The sequence below is a fragment of the Pristis pectinata genome, chromosome 32 (genome assembly GCF_009764475.1).
Source record: "Pristis pectinata isolate sPriPec2 chromosome 32, sPriPec2.1.pri, whole genome shotgun sequence".
In the NCBI taxonomy this organism is placed as follows: Eukaryota; Metazoa; Chordata; class Chondrichthyes; order Rhinopristiformes; family Pristidae; genus Pristis; species Pristis pectinata.
This window is the reverse complement of record NC_067436.1, coordinates 8,371,128-8,384,543: the sequence shown is the minus strand read 5'-3', so window position 1 is coordinate 8,384,543 and position 13,416 is coordinate 8,371,128. Positions and strand designations below refer to the sequence as shown.

The following is a 13,416-nucleotide window of genomic DNA, read 5'->3' as shown; positions in this document are numbered from 1 at the left end:
TTCAAGTTATGGACATTCCGTCTTGGATTCCAGTAATCTTTGGCCAGTTTTTCTCTGTACAAAACTGAGGCTGATATCCGTTAACTATCTATTTCTGATTCTGCACAACGGCTCTGCTTGAAGTTCAAAGCAGATTTGATATTATAAGATATCTTTATTAGCCACATGGACATAGAAACACACAGTGAAATGCATCTTTTGCGTAGAGTGTTCTGGGGTCAGCCCACAAGTGTCGCCACGCTTCCGGCACCAACATAGCATGCCTACAACTTCCTAACCCGTATGTTTTTGGAATGTGGGAGGAAACTGGAGCACCCAGAGGAAACCCATGCAGACACAGGGAGAACGTAAAAACTCCTTACAGGCAGCAGCGGGAATTGAACCCAGGTCGCTGGCGCTGTAACAGCCTTATGCTAACCGTTACGCTACCGTGCCTGGGCAGTTGATTTAAACCAACAAAAGAGTGTCAGTTCTCACTGGCCTCTAAACTGACAACAGTAAACTGAAAACATGTTAAACCAGCTCAGGTCTGCCCTCTTGGGTGAGCGGTCAAGAGCCCACATTGCTATTGTGGGAGAGTCAGAGGAGTTCTGGCCAACAGCTCCCCTTAGCCTGACTGCACTGAATTTGTTTTTGTTCCTGTTTTGGAATCTTGCTGTGCATATTGGCATGATATTTTTCCCACATCCCAGCACCCTTAAATGACAGTGGGGTTTTGTGGATTCAGCAACACAAACAGGTCACTAAAATTTATCCTGTGCTCTTATTGGAGTCTTGGAGTTTACCGTCCATCCATCGAAACACAGAAAGTAGGAGCAGGAGAAGGCCGTTCAGCCCATGAATGTATCAATGCAATCAGCTGTCTCCACCTTCACGCTCCCTTCCCCTCATCTGGATCCAGCTGCCCTTTATTTTCCACAGACAAGGGCGGTGCCCGTTATCGTTTGACAGACTGGCCTCTACCTTGCAGATGCCAGACACGGGCTCTCGGACACCTCCTCATACCTACCCTGGACCGTGATCCCATCAACAAACACTAGGCCATCATCTCTGCACTGTCACAGAATTCACCACTCCTCTCCAGAGCCTCTAACCTGATAATGCCCCAACCCTGCACTTCCCACTTCTATCTCTTATCCAAGATCCACAAACAGGACTGTAAAGAAACTCCCGCAGATGCTGCTCAACCCGCTGAGTTCCTCCAGCAGATTGTGTGTTGCTCCAGATTCCAGCATCTGCAGTCTCTTGTGTCTCCATCAATACAATCGTAGCCGATCCTCTATCTCAATACCACATTCCCTCTCTCCCCTGTATACCTTAATGCCTTTTGTGTTTAGAAATTTATTCCTGGTACTTTCCAAGGAGCTGGTGGTCTGTTAGAGATGTTCAGTAGGGTTGCTGAGGGATAGCTACTGAGAATAGTGAGGGAATTTAGGGCAAGAAAACATAACATTAACACCTAGCCATTGTAGAACAAAATAAGGAAACAACCTTTCCTGTAAAGGGTGTATTTCTCATATTGTCTTACGGCAAATAGAAAGAGGCCATTCAACCCACCAAGTTTATGCTGGTTTTCAGAGCAATCTCATCATCCCATTTCCCCACTTATTTCCCTTCAATGTGCTCTCTCTCAATGTTCCTCAGCACCTCTCGATTCTCCTGCCAACAGCAGGGGCAACTTACAGCAGTCAGCTAACCTTCTGACCTGCATGCCTTTGGGTTGTGGGAGGAGACTGGAGGAAATCCACCAGGTCACAAGGGGAATGCACAAACTCGACAGGCAGCACTGGAGGTCAGGATTGAATTGGGCTCACTGGAGCTGAGAGGCAGCAGTTCTACCCGGTCACTAGAACACTATATAATCAAAGACCCCACCCACCCCAGATATTCTCTTTCCTCCCCCCTCCCATCGGGCAGAGGATACAAAAGCTTGAAAGCACGTACCACCAGGCTCAAGGACAGCTTCTATCCCGCTGCTATAAGATGATTGAGCAGTCCCCTAGTACGATAAGATGGACTCTTGACCTCATAATCTACCTTGTTATGACCTTGCACCTTATTGTCTGCCTGCACTGCCCTTTCTCTGTAACTGTAACTCTTTATTCTGCATTGTTTTCCCTTGTACTACCTCAATGCACTGTTGTAATTGAATGATCTGTATGGATGGCATGCAAAACAAAGATTTTCAGCATACCATTTTTCCAGTATACTCAATGGCAAGTGAAGGGGTTTGAACTAAGTGATGGATAAACTGTGGTTCAGTCATGGTCTAACTTAAGGGCAGAACAAATCTAAAGAGCTGTTTGCTAATGTTTCCATTTCCTTAAAACACTCCATTAGCTTTGTATTGGCCTGAAAATCAAAAATAATGCAGATGCTGGAAATCTGAAATAAAAACAGGAAACATTTAGCAAATCTGACAGCATCCTTGGAAAGATAAACAGAGGTGGTGGTGCCTTCGACCTGAAATATTAACCCTGTTCCACAGATATTGCTTGTATATTCCTGAGTCCTTTGCTGCCAATAAAAGGTTAACATTAGTTCTTCAACTCAGCAGATGAGGCTTAGTGGTACTCTTGGTTTGACTGCTTTGTTTCGTCTCTCCGACAACAGTTAGTTGAAACACAGCTTTTAAGTGTATGGAGCTGTTAATTTGTATCAACGCAACCTTTTCCATTCAGACCAATCTCGAGCTCTCTACAGTATTTTCAGCCTTGGTAGATAAAATATTAAATACAATATAAAGCAAATTTACGTCTGGTCCAGGAGCACACTGTTAAATATTTTAAGAGGTACCCTGTTCCTGAAAATGTTCTTAATCAATCTTGAATAAAAATAAAATCTCTGACCAGGTAAATGAAGCACTTCAACCCATTATATTAATTTTAATTTATGTGAATTTTTAAAGCAAAAATAATGCATTTTATAATTACCGTCTTCAGAGAGAATTTTCTATTGTGTTTCGAAGTTGCAACACTCTAAGATAAGTAACATTGGGTGTTTTGGTATAAATAGTTCCATTTACAGATACAAAGGTGGGAGTCATGAATCACATTTGATGTGATGCCACGTATCAGGAGTTAGCAAGGAGGAACGCAACAAAGCTTTAAAGTGTGTTCTGATTGTCTGTAAGAGATTTACTATGTACAGTTTGTGCTGTGTTTCTGTGTGTGTGTGCGTGCGTGCGTGCGTGTGTGTGTGTGTGACTAAAGTGTGTATGTGTGTGCACGTCTGCAATGTATAGTCACAGTGTGTCAGTGTGAATGTCAGTGTTGGTGCTTCTGTTCAAAGAACGGACACAATATATGTAGTTGTGTGTGTGCACAATACATGAATATACTGAGTTTTGTGTACACTAAGTGGACACAGCCATAGAGTCATACAGAAGCAGGCCCTTCAGCCTACCATGTCCATGCTGACCATCAAGTATCCATCTATACTAACCCCATTTGCCAGCACTTGGTTTGCAGCTTACTATGCCTTGGCAATTCAAGTACTCATTTAGATACTGCTTAAATGTTGTGTGTGTGCCTCCACAATCTGTCAGCCAGTGTGTTCCAGATTTCAACTATCCACTGGGTGAAAAACTTCTTCGACAGATCTCCTCTAAATATTCTCTTAACCCTTTGATTTCAGACACCTATGCTATGCGGCAACATTTCTTGCTATCTATTCTACCAATGCTCCTCATTATCTCGAACCCCTCAATCCGGTCCTCCCTCAGCCTCCTCTGCTTCAAGGAAAAGATCCCAGCCTGTCCAGTCTCTCCTGATTATTGAAACTCTCCATTCCCAGCTCACATCCTGTGAATCTCTTCTGCAGAAGGAGAATGAAGGCAAATATGTTGCATGCCTTCTTCATCAAAAACATCATCTACACCTTCAGGAGTCCTTGGATTCGCACACCAAAGTCCCTCTGTTCCTCAATACTCTTTTTTAAGACCCTACCATTCATTGTGTACGTCCTATTAATCCTCCCAAAATGCATCACCTCAAAGTTATTGGGATCAAATTCCGTCTGCCATTGCTCTGCCCTTGTTATCAACTCATCAATTTCGTTCCGGAGCTGAAGACTATCCTCACTATAAATAGCACCACCAATTTTCATGTCGTCTTCAATTTACTAATCCTACCTCCAACATCCACATCCAAATCATGAATCATTATGGACAGTAAGGGCCCCAGCACTCATCACTGTAGTACACCATAGGTCACAGACTTTCAATCACAAAACAGCCCTCCACAGTCACATGCCTCCTATTACCAAGTCAGTCTTGGATCCACTTTGCCAACTTGACCTGGATTCCATGAGCTCTAACTTCTTGATACGTCTACATTGTTAGGCATTTTTAAAGGCTGTACTGAAGTCCATGTAGACAATATCAACCACACTGCCCTCACCGACACATTTTCTTAACTAATCGAAAAATTCAATCAATTTGGTCAGACAGGATCTCCACTTAATAAAGCCAAGCTGACGATCTTTGATTTATTCCTGCCTTTCCAAATGTTTATTAATTTGTCCTCAGGACCTTTTTTCAATAATGTCCCTACCACTGACGTTAGATTCACTGGCACATAATTACCTGGCTTATCCTTGATGCCCTTCTTGAGTTCCGTATTTGCTGTCGTCCAGTCATCCGGCACCTCACCTGCGGCCATCAAAGATTTAAAAATCTCTTTCAGGGCCCCAGCAATCTCCTCCCTTGCCTTCAAAAACAGACTGGGATAGATCTCATCTGGCCCTGTATACTTTTCACTTTTAAAGGTAATTTGTCCCCCTCCCTGAATTCTCCAACTATGGTGTTTTTCACCTGAGTGAATACAGATGAGAAGTATTATTTAAGACATCATGTACATCCTCTGGTCCCCAATGGGCCCTACTCTTATCCCCTGGTCATCTTTAGCTCCACCTCTGTGTTTGTGTGTGTGTGTGTGTGTGTGTGTGTGTGTGTGTGTGTGTGTGTGTGTGTGTGTGTGTGTGTGTGTGTGTGTGTGTGTGTGTGTTTGTGTGTGTGTGTGTGTGTGTGTGTGCGCGCGCGTGCGTGCGAGATGCACATCACAGTGTCTTGGTTTGTGTGTAATGCACAGACATTGAGTCAGTGTGAAGTATGGACAACAGTGTATAGTGCATTATGTGTGCAATGCATGGACACAGTGTGTTGGTGTGCATGTGCAAAGAAAGGACAATGAGTCTGCACATGCAGAGGAAATAACATACAAGCTATTTTTTTTGGAATTCCACACTGTGTACCTGTGTTGGTGCAGACCGCTGAGGGGCAGCTACTGGGATGCAGAGGCAGCCACATTTACAACCTTACAAAGGATGGACTTGCTCACAACATAAGCTGTAGTGAGCTGTCAGCAGACCCAGGTTATAATGGAGCCCACCTTTTACTTGACTGGAGCTGTAGAGCAGAGTGTGTGGAGTTCTGCACTTTAGATCATCTGAAGATCAGCCCCTGCTCTACCCTTTTCCATCAACCTGTGGGAGAGAGAGGTTTGTACCTGTACCAGATGCTTTCAGATAACCACTACCCATTTACTGTGTCTCCAAAACACTTCTTACTTATTACGACATTAAGAAGGCCAATCAGCCCATCACGTCTATACCATTTTGCAGCAGATCAATCCCATCAGTTAAGTGTCATTGCAGTACAGTTACTGACCACATAATTTAAGTAATACTTCTGAGATCCAGGGACTCGAGTATGATCCTAACCTTGGTTCTAGATGTGTGGTGTTTGAACATTCTCCCTGTGACTGTGTCGGTTCTTCCCATGTATTTCTATCTTCAAAGATATGCTGGCAGGTTAATTGCCTTCTGTAAATTATCCCTTAGTGTGGGTAAGTGGCTGGGGAATCAAAGGTAGCTCGATGGGTATGTGGGAGAGAGTAAGTTAGAATCTAAGAGTCATGGAGCCACACAGAATGGAAAACAGACCCTTCTGCCCATCTCGTCCATGCCAACCAAATTGTCTAACTGAGCTAGTCCCATTTGACTGCATTTGTCCCATATTCCCCTAAACCTTTCCTATCTCCGTACCTGTCCAAGTGTCATAATTGTACCCACCTCTACCACTTCCTCTGGCACAGACTACCCTCTGGGCGAAAAGGTTGCAGGGCAACAGGGAAATAAGGATGGGATTGTTCTGCTGCAAGCTGGTATAGATGTAATGGGCTTATTGGCCTCCTTATATGTCGTAATAAGTAAGAAGTATTTTGGAGACACGGTAAATGGGAAGTGGTTATCTGAAAGCATCTGGTACAGGTACAAACCTCTCTCTCCCACAGGTTGATGGAAAAGGGTAGAGCAGGGGCTGATCTTCAGATAGAAATGTGTCAAGACCTTATGGGTGGGAACTTCTTGTGCTCTGATTTCTTTATTTGAAAAATACTCTTTGCAATGCCAGCCAACAGATGCCCAATTAATACCGTGATAAAATCCCTTCTGCAAATGGAGGTGCATATTTGGGCACAGCAGAATCAGGTGTCCTTTAAACCACTGAAACAAAATAGTATAACCTCCCCAGTGAGAGGCCACCTTACATTGGTCTGTATTTGCACCCCCTGCAATGTAACTCTACCTTGTAGCAACATTCTTTAAACAACCAACCTTGCCCATTGCTCAGTCTCAGAGAGTATCGTGGGAGGAGCAGCCTCAGTGTAGACACTGATGTACCAAAGTGCAGAACTCCACATACTCTGCTCTACAGTGCCAATCAAGTCAAAGATGGTCTCCATTATAACCTGGGGTCTGCCAACAGCTTACTACAGCTTATGTTGTGAGCAAGTCCATCTTTTGTAAGGTTGTAAATGTGGCTGCCTCTGCATCCCAGTAGCTGCCCCTCAGCATTCTGCACCAACACAGGTACACAGTGTGGAATTTCAAAAAAAAACTTTTAATAAAGTTTCAGTGCATGATGAAAAGTCTCAGAACCGGTGCCGGACTTCTCAAGCTCTTGCCAAGTTGAGGTCCTGAAGCTGATAGGAACTTAAGCTATGATGGGAGAGCTTAATAACTCCTCCTTTGAAAACATACCTTTAGGAAAGATGTAAAGGTTTTAATAAGGATGAAGAAGAGATATATTAAAATGATTCTGCAAGACTGTATAGACTAAATAAAAGATTAAAAATAGAATTAGTGTAAATGATGGTGGGTGTGCACTAGTTGGGCTGAAAGGCCTGTTTCCATGCTGTATTTCTGCGACTATGACTCTACGAAGAAAATGGGGAACCTCCTTGAAATAATGAAGGTAGTGAGGGAATCTGGCAGAGCGATTTAAAATCATGAGGGTTATATATGGAGTAGTCAGCAAGAAACCGTTCCCGTTGACAATGGAGTCAACTAACAGGGGGCATGGAATGAAGGTGATTAGCAGGACAATCAAAAGCAGCATGAAGGAGATATGTTTTGATGCATTTGGTGATTAGCATCTGGAACACACGGCCAGTGAGGAAGAGAGAAGGAAGATTCAATTCAACAGGGAGCTGGAGAAGTATCTGAAAGGAAAGAATTTGCAGGACGATGGGGAGTGGGTGGGAGAGAGCGACTATCTAGATTGCTCTTTATATAGAGTAGTACAGGGCAAATGTTCTCCTTCCATACTATAACTATTCTTTGAAATGAATACCCTTACTTTCATTGCTCAGACACAGGCCAAGTCCAGATATAAGGGACCCTTTGTTCCATACTGTACATCACAATCATTTTGCCTCCTCCTTTGATTTGAGTTTGTTCCAAATGAATGCTGTGTGTTCTGTGGAACTTTATTGGAATCCCTTCCACCTAAGCAGTGCATTTGAAGGAGAAAGGTCTTGCTGAGTTCAGATCCTGCAGCTGATTGGAACTTCAGAGACGGATGGTATAGTTTAAGAACTCCTCCTGCCAAGAGCCCTGGCTCCCTGCAGCTCTGCAACTGATAACATAGCTGGAATTCTCATCGGAAGAGTCACGGGATCAACAGTCTACTAAATGTCGTCTAACGCCAATTTTATCCAGCATGTTTCAACCTTTTATAGCTATTTAATCAGTGCCAAGCTTCATTCAGTTTACCAGTCAGGTCTATGATGTTAAACAGGCTGTAACGTCCAGCAGGTTTCTAGCAACACATGGAGAGAAAAGCTAGGCTTTAGGTCACGGCTGGTGATGTTGTTTTTGTAAGGTGTGGTGCTACAGTGCTATCCCCATTTACAAATACGTGTTTGAGGAGATCAAGTATAATTGCCACTGTCCCCTGAGCCCGCGGAGTGGGATACATCCCCAGGGGCTATCCATGACATCCCACCCCCAACCTCCCCACCCTCTGGTCACCTATGTCCACCTTCACGCTGCCCCGCCTTCACAAGGAACCATTTATTCACTGATTGGATAATTTTTGAGTCAGTCAAGCAGCCTCTTTATCAAAGCCCAATTTTATTTAGTAATTATTAAACAAAAGTGTTTGACTACATTCATGTTGTAACGGTTGCTACTGCGAAATAAAACAAGACATTAGTCGAAGGATTGCCAAACAAGAACTGGTTTATTTTCCCGCCTTGCGTGGGCCTTTTAAGGGAGACTGTTCCCGCCCAATGCAACCGGCAATGACGTATATGCTATGTCATCAAGTCTTTCCCGCGTGCGGGTTCTCCCCGTCGCTCGGGGAAGATGAAGGCCCGCCGCCATCTTGGGCCTCGTCGCTCCGACGCCGCGCGACCCGACTGCCAAGCCAGTTCGTCTGCCCGGACGGTGAGTCGTTACACTGTAAAAAAAAGTGTTTAATGCCCCAATTAATTCTCCTTGCAACGGTGACTTAGAAGGTGAACTTTGATTGGTGGAGGAGAATTCTACTACATCTGTGATCTCTTGAGTGAAGGAAAGGACAGGTGGATTTATTTACTTGTTATGAGAAAAGGAGACCATTCTGACCTTTGGGTCCCTACCTGATCCCATCAGACGACCAGTCTAATTCCCCCTGCACAGTTCTCTGTACCTTGTTCTCTTTCACATGCCTAGCAACTCTCCTTTTAATTCTTGCCTCTCTTACCTACACGGAGGGTGGAAGTAAAGCCTGCCAGTTCTCAAAAGGGGCATATACACGGGTCCTGACAGTCATACGTGGATAAGAACCTATAAAACAACACTGCAGGGATGACTCCATTCAACCCACTATGCCCAACCTATCCCTCCAATTAGTCTCAACCTCCTGCCCTTTCCTTGTAGCCCTCTCTCCTGCATAAGACAATATTCCTTATCTTCCCTGCTGTTCCTTTTACTGTAAGTAGATTCTCCGCGGATTGTCACCTTGTGGTGGAGAAGCTTGTGTGGTCCTGAGATCCCGAGAACGATGCTGTCTGGAGCTATGCTCCTGCTAGGGTCACCCATGGTGGTAAGGTCGATGGTGAGGTCCCTGACAAAGAACAATCCAACCAAGACCTCAACGATGGAACAGGCGGACGAAGTTACTTCGAACTCAATGGCTGTGAAGGCGGGTGAAGGCTGCAACAAATTCATCAGCTCCAATCGTTGTGGTTTCCATGCCATTGGAATTAATTGGTTGATTTGTGAAGTATCGTGTGCTTTTTGTAGTGCAACATCAAGTACACGTTAAACGAATACACTCACAGGCGCCTTCGCTCTGTGGGCTACTTCTGAGAGCCCATAAATAGATCAACGGAACGAAGACCATCATCCTCGACCTCGAGGGATAGCCACGACGACTGTAAGTAGGTAGAGCCACAGAGTCATAAAGCAATACAGCATGGAAACAGGCCCTTCAGCCCAACCAGTCCATGCTGACCATGGTGCCCAACCAGCTGGGTATTATTTCGTTACTGACACCTCTAAATGATTTCTCTTTCATACTTTGCCCAAACCATTCCTTTAAATCTCTGCTGTAGATGAAGCAATTCCTTCTTCACAGTCTCTCCTCCTAACTGAAGTTCTTCAACCAGATGGTGACATCCTGATGATCACTGATATACCATTCACCACAAGAAGGTGGTTGCAAGAAGCAGCTCATTCGTCTTAAACACCTAATTCCACACACTAAAGTTTAATCTGGCAATTCACATTGAGATACTGCATTTTCAAATCACCTTTCACAGATGTGGATCATCTCAAGCACTCAACACCAGGGAGCTAATCTAGGAGTTAGTTACTGTCCTAATGCAGGAAACTCCACAAAGCACATAAAGCTCCAACAGAAAGAGAAGTGACAATGGTCAGAAAACCTGCTGAGAAATGAATATCGCCCAAGACAGGCAGCACAATGGTGTCGCTAGTGGAGTCACTGCCACTGCAACCAGCACCAGAGACCCAGGTTCGATCCCGACCTCCGGTGTCTGTGTGGAGCTTGAATGTTCTCCTCATCACCATGTAGGCTTCCCCCGGATGCTCTGGCTTCCTCCCACGTCCTAAAGATGTGTGAGTTGGTAGGTTGATTGGCCACTGTAAATTGTCCCTAGTGTGTAGGTGAGTGGTAGAATCTGGGAATGATGTTGATGGGAATGTGGGGAGAACAAAATGTGATTAATGTAACGGGGTGCTTGATGACTGCTGTGGACCCGATGGGCTGAAGGGCCTGTTTCTGTGCTGTATGGCTCCATAATGTGGGAAATTCCTCAATCTTCTTTGAAACAGCTCTGTGAGATCATTTACATTGCTCTGAGGGAGGGGAGGCAGGAAATCTTTGGTCCAATTAATCTGGTGACACATGACAGTCGAACTGTTGTTTTGCCCCAGGACTCTCTACAAGAATATTCCACAGCATGAGGCTGCTGGAGATGAACTCTGCCTGCTCTGTGCTTCACAAGGATTTTAGTACTGCAGATTCCACAAGTCTTGGCTATGTAGAGCGGAGTAACATGGGAGAGAGGTCAAGGAAGAGGGAACCTGTCAACAGGAGGAGCAGGATGAAGTGGGTCAGGTTGGTTCATGGGGGCAAGAGGTGATCATCAGTGGCTACAGGTCTGAGAGGTCAAGGGTCTGGCTGCAGTTGGGTTGGCTGTGACATCCAGGTCCGGACATCCAGGAGGCCCAAGGTTTGGGTTGGTGAGCTGAGAGAACAGCTCACCATCGGATTGAGGGCTGGGGCACTCACCTGGGGCTTGGAAAGTGTGGCAGAGCTGGTCATGGTGGGGAAGGGTGCGTAGAAGATTAAAAAGGGGACCCACCTGAAATAGGTTCCAAAGTCAAAGTCAAAGTTGAGTTTATTGTCATCTGCACAAGTACATGTATGCACAGGTGTAATGAAAAACTTACTTGCAGCAGCATCACAGGCACATAGCATCAGATACACAACATTCATGAGAAAAACATAAATTACGCATAAATTATCCACCATTTTACAAGAAAGAACATAATTAGAACAAAAATAAACAAAGTCCATTGTAGTGCAAAGTGGTCATTGTGTTGCCATACTGAGGTGGTGATTAGGGTTGTGCAGGTTGGTTCAAGAGCTGAATGGTTGAAGGGAAGTAGCTGTTCTCTGCTGCAGTGCCAGAGTCCATAACTAATGAAGCTAGCCTTGAGTGCTGTGAAGATCTCCCCCAGAAGTGGCCCACATCATCTACAGGCCACGTGTACATGGTGTAAGGTCACGGGAGTAGTGTTCAGTTGTGTACTGGAGATCATGCAGGGTGTCCACTTGCCTTTCTCCGAACTTCACGTCAGGGGTATCCCTATCTTTCTAACCCCTGTTGTATGTCCGCAATTTTCTTTAATGAGAGGTTTGCCATAGAAACTGTAGCACACAGCTGTCTTGGAAAAGCAGCCAACATAATCAAAGACCCCACCCACCCCAGACATTCTGTCTTCTCCCCCCTCCCATCAGACAGAAGATACAAAAGCCTAAAAGCATGTACCACCAGGCTCAAGGACAGCTTCTAGCCAACTGTTATAAGACTATTGAACAGCCCCCTTGTACAATAAGCTGGACTCTTGACCTCACAATCTACCTCATAATGGCCTTGCACCTTATTATCTGCCTGCACTGCACTTTCTCTGTAACTGTAACACTTTATTCTGCATTCTGTTATTGTTTTCCCTTGTACTACCTCAATGCACTGATGTAATGAATGATCTTCATGGATGGCAAAGTTTTTCACTGTACCTCAGTATACGTAACAATACTAAACCAATTTACCAATTTACATTAGCATTGCATTAGGCATAACATTGCTGAGCCAGGGCCTCAGTTGATCTGAAGGTGGGCACCTGTGGCTGTGCAGCACTCTCTCAGCACTGCAATGAAGAGCAGACTTGGCTTTCATGTGTCTGTAGTGAGACAGGCCCGTAAGCTTCTGATTCAGACATGGGAGTGGTACCAAGTGACGAAAATTTAAACAAAATCTGGGGAGAATTTATTCCTTCTGGAGACCATGGAGTTAATCCTGCCATTTTTGTTTTGTTTATTCTGCAGCATTAACTGAGTTGAATTCCTTCCCTTTTCTGCAAGGGTGACACTTATCCAGTAAGGTTTTGTTGGACTTTATCAGAAGAAACCTGACCAATCAGGATTTGCCAGCAAGAACACTGATTTTGTTCATCTCAAGCTGCTTATCGGACACTTACCCAGTCAAGTGTTGTTAACAGCCAAGGAGGTTGATCCAGTTCCTGTAGGAATGGAGGCAGAATTGTCAGTTTGTTCAGACTTGGTTCAGTCACTGATTAATGGATGTATGATGCAAGAACCATTTTGTGTGCAGTCAGCCTCCAAGTTTTATAGAAACAAAAGGAGCTAATATTTAACTCTGGAATGTACCTGCTCTATTTTACTGCCTGGGCCCCACTTACAGCCAGACCACTTGGTTTTGGATTGGACGGCAGGAGAGATGGCTAAACCCATAGAGAATTGGATTACAGGAGGGAGGGAAGGATAACTATTAACCTGCTCCTCTGGCCTGCCACAGTGGCTCCCTGAATAGTGGTGCAGCTAGTAGAACCACTGCCTCACAGCGCCAGAGACCCAGGTTCAATCCTGACCTTGGGCGCTGTCTGTGTGGAGTTTGCATGTTCTCCCTGTGACTGCATAGATTTCCTCCGGGTGCTCTTGTTTCCTCTCACATCCCAAAGACATGCAGGTTGGTAGGTTAATTGGCCACTGTAAATTGCCCCTGGTGTGTAGATGAGTGGTAGAATCTGGGAGGACTTGATGGGAATGTGGGGAGAATAAAAACTCAGATTAATGTAAGTGGGTCAGTTCTGATTTAATGGACTGAAGGGTCTGTTTCCGTGCTTCATCTTTCTATGACTCCATAAGTTGGCAATTTAAATAAACCTGAAGACACGTTCACTGGTTTTACTCAGTGTAGCACAGCTGTTCAAACTTCCACATGGTGGGTTATTAAAATGACTTCCAGATTAAAGTGATAAAACTTTTATTTTTGAAAGCCAAGTGAAGTGGATTGACATTGTGTCCACGCACCGACTGTC

The 13,416-nt window shown here is 44.7% G+C and overlaps 1 long non-coding RNA gene across 1 annotated transcript; it reads right to left on the bottom strand.

The window, feature by feature from the left end:
* Positions 1 to 8,505: 8,505 nt before the first annotated feature.
* Positions 8,506 to 12,689, bottom strand: LOC127585321 (uncharacterized). The gene is made up of 2 exons (XR_007958494.1): positions 12,556 to 12,689; positions 8,506 to 8,743 (listed from the first exon to the last, which is right to left on the bottom strand). It is a non-coding gene; the product is annotated as an uncharacterized LOC127585321 (long non-coding RNA).
* Between the last annotated feature and the right edge of the window lie 727 nt (positions 12,690 to 13,416).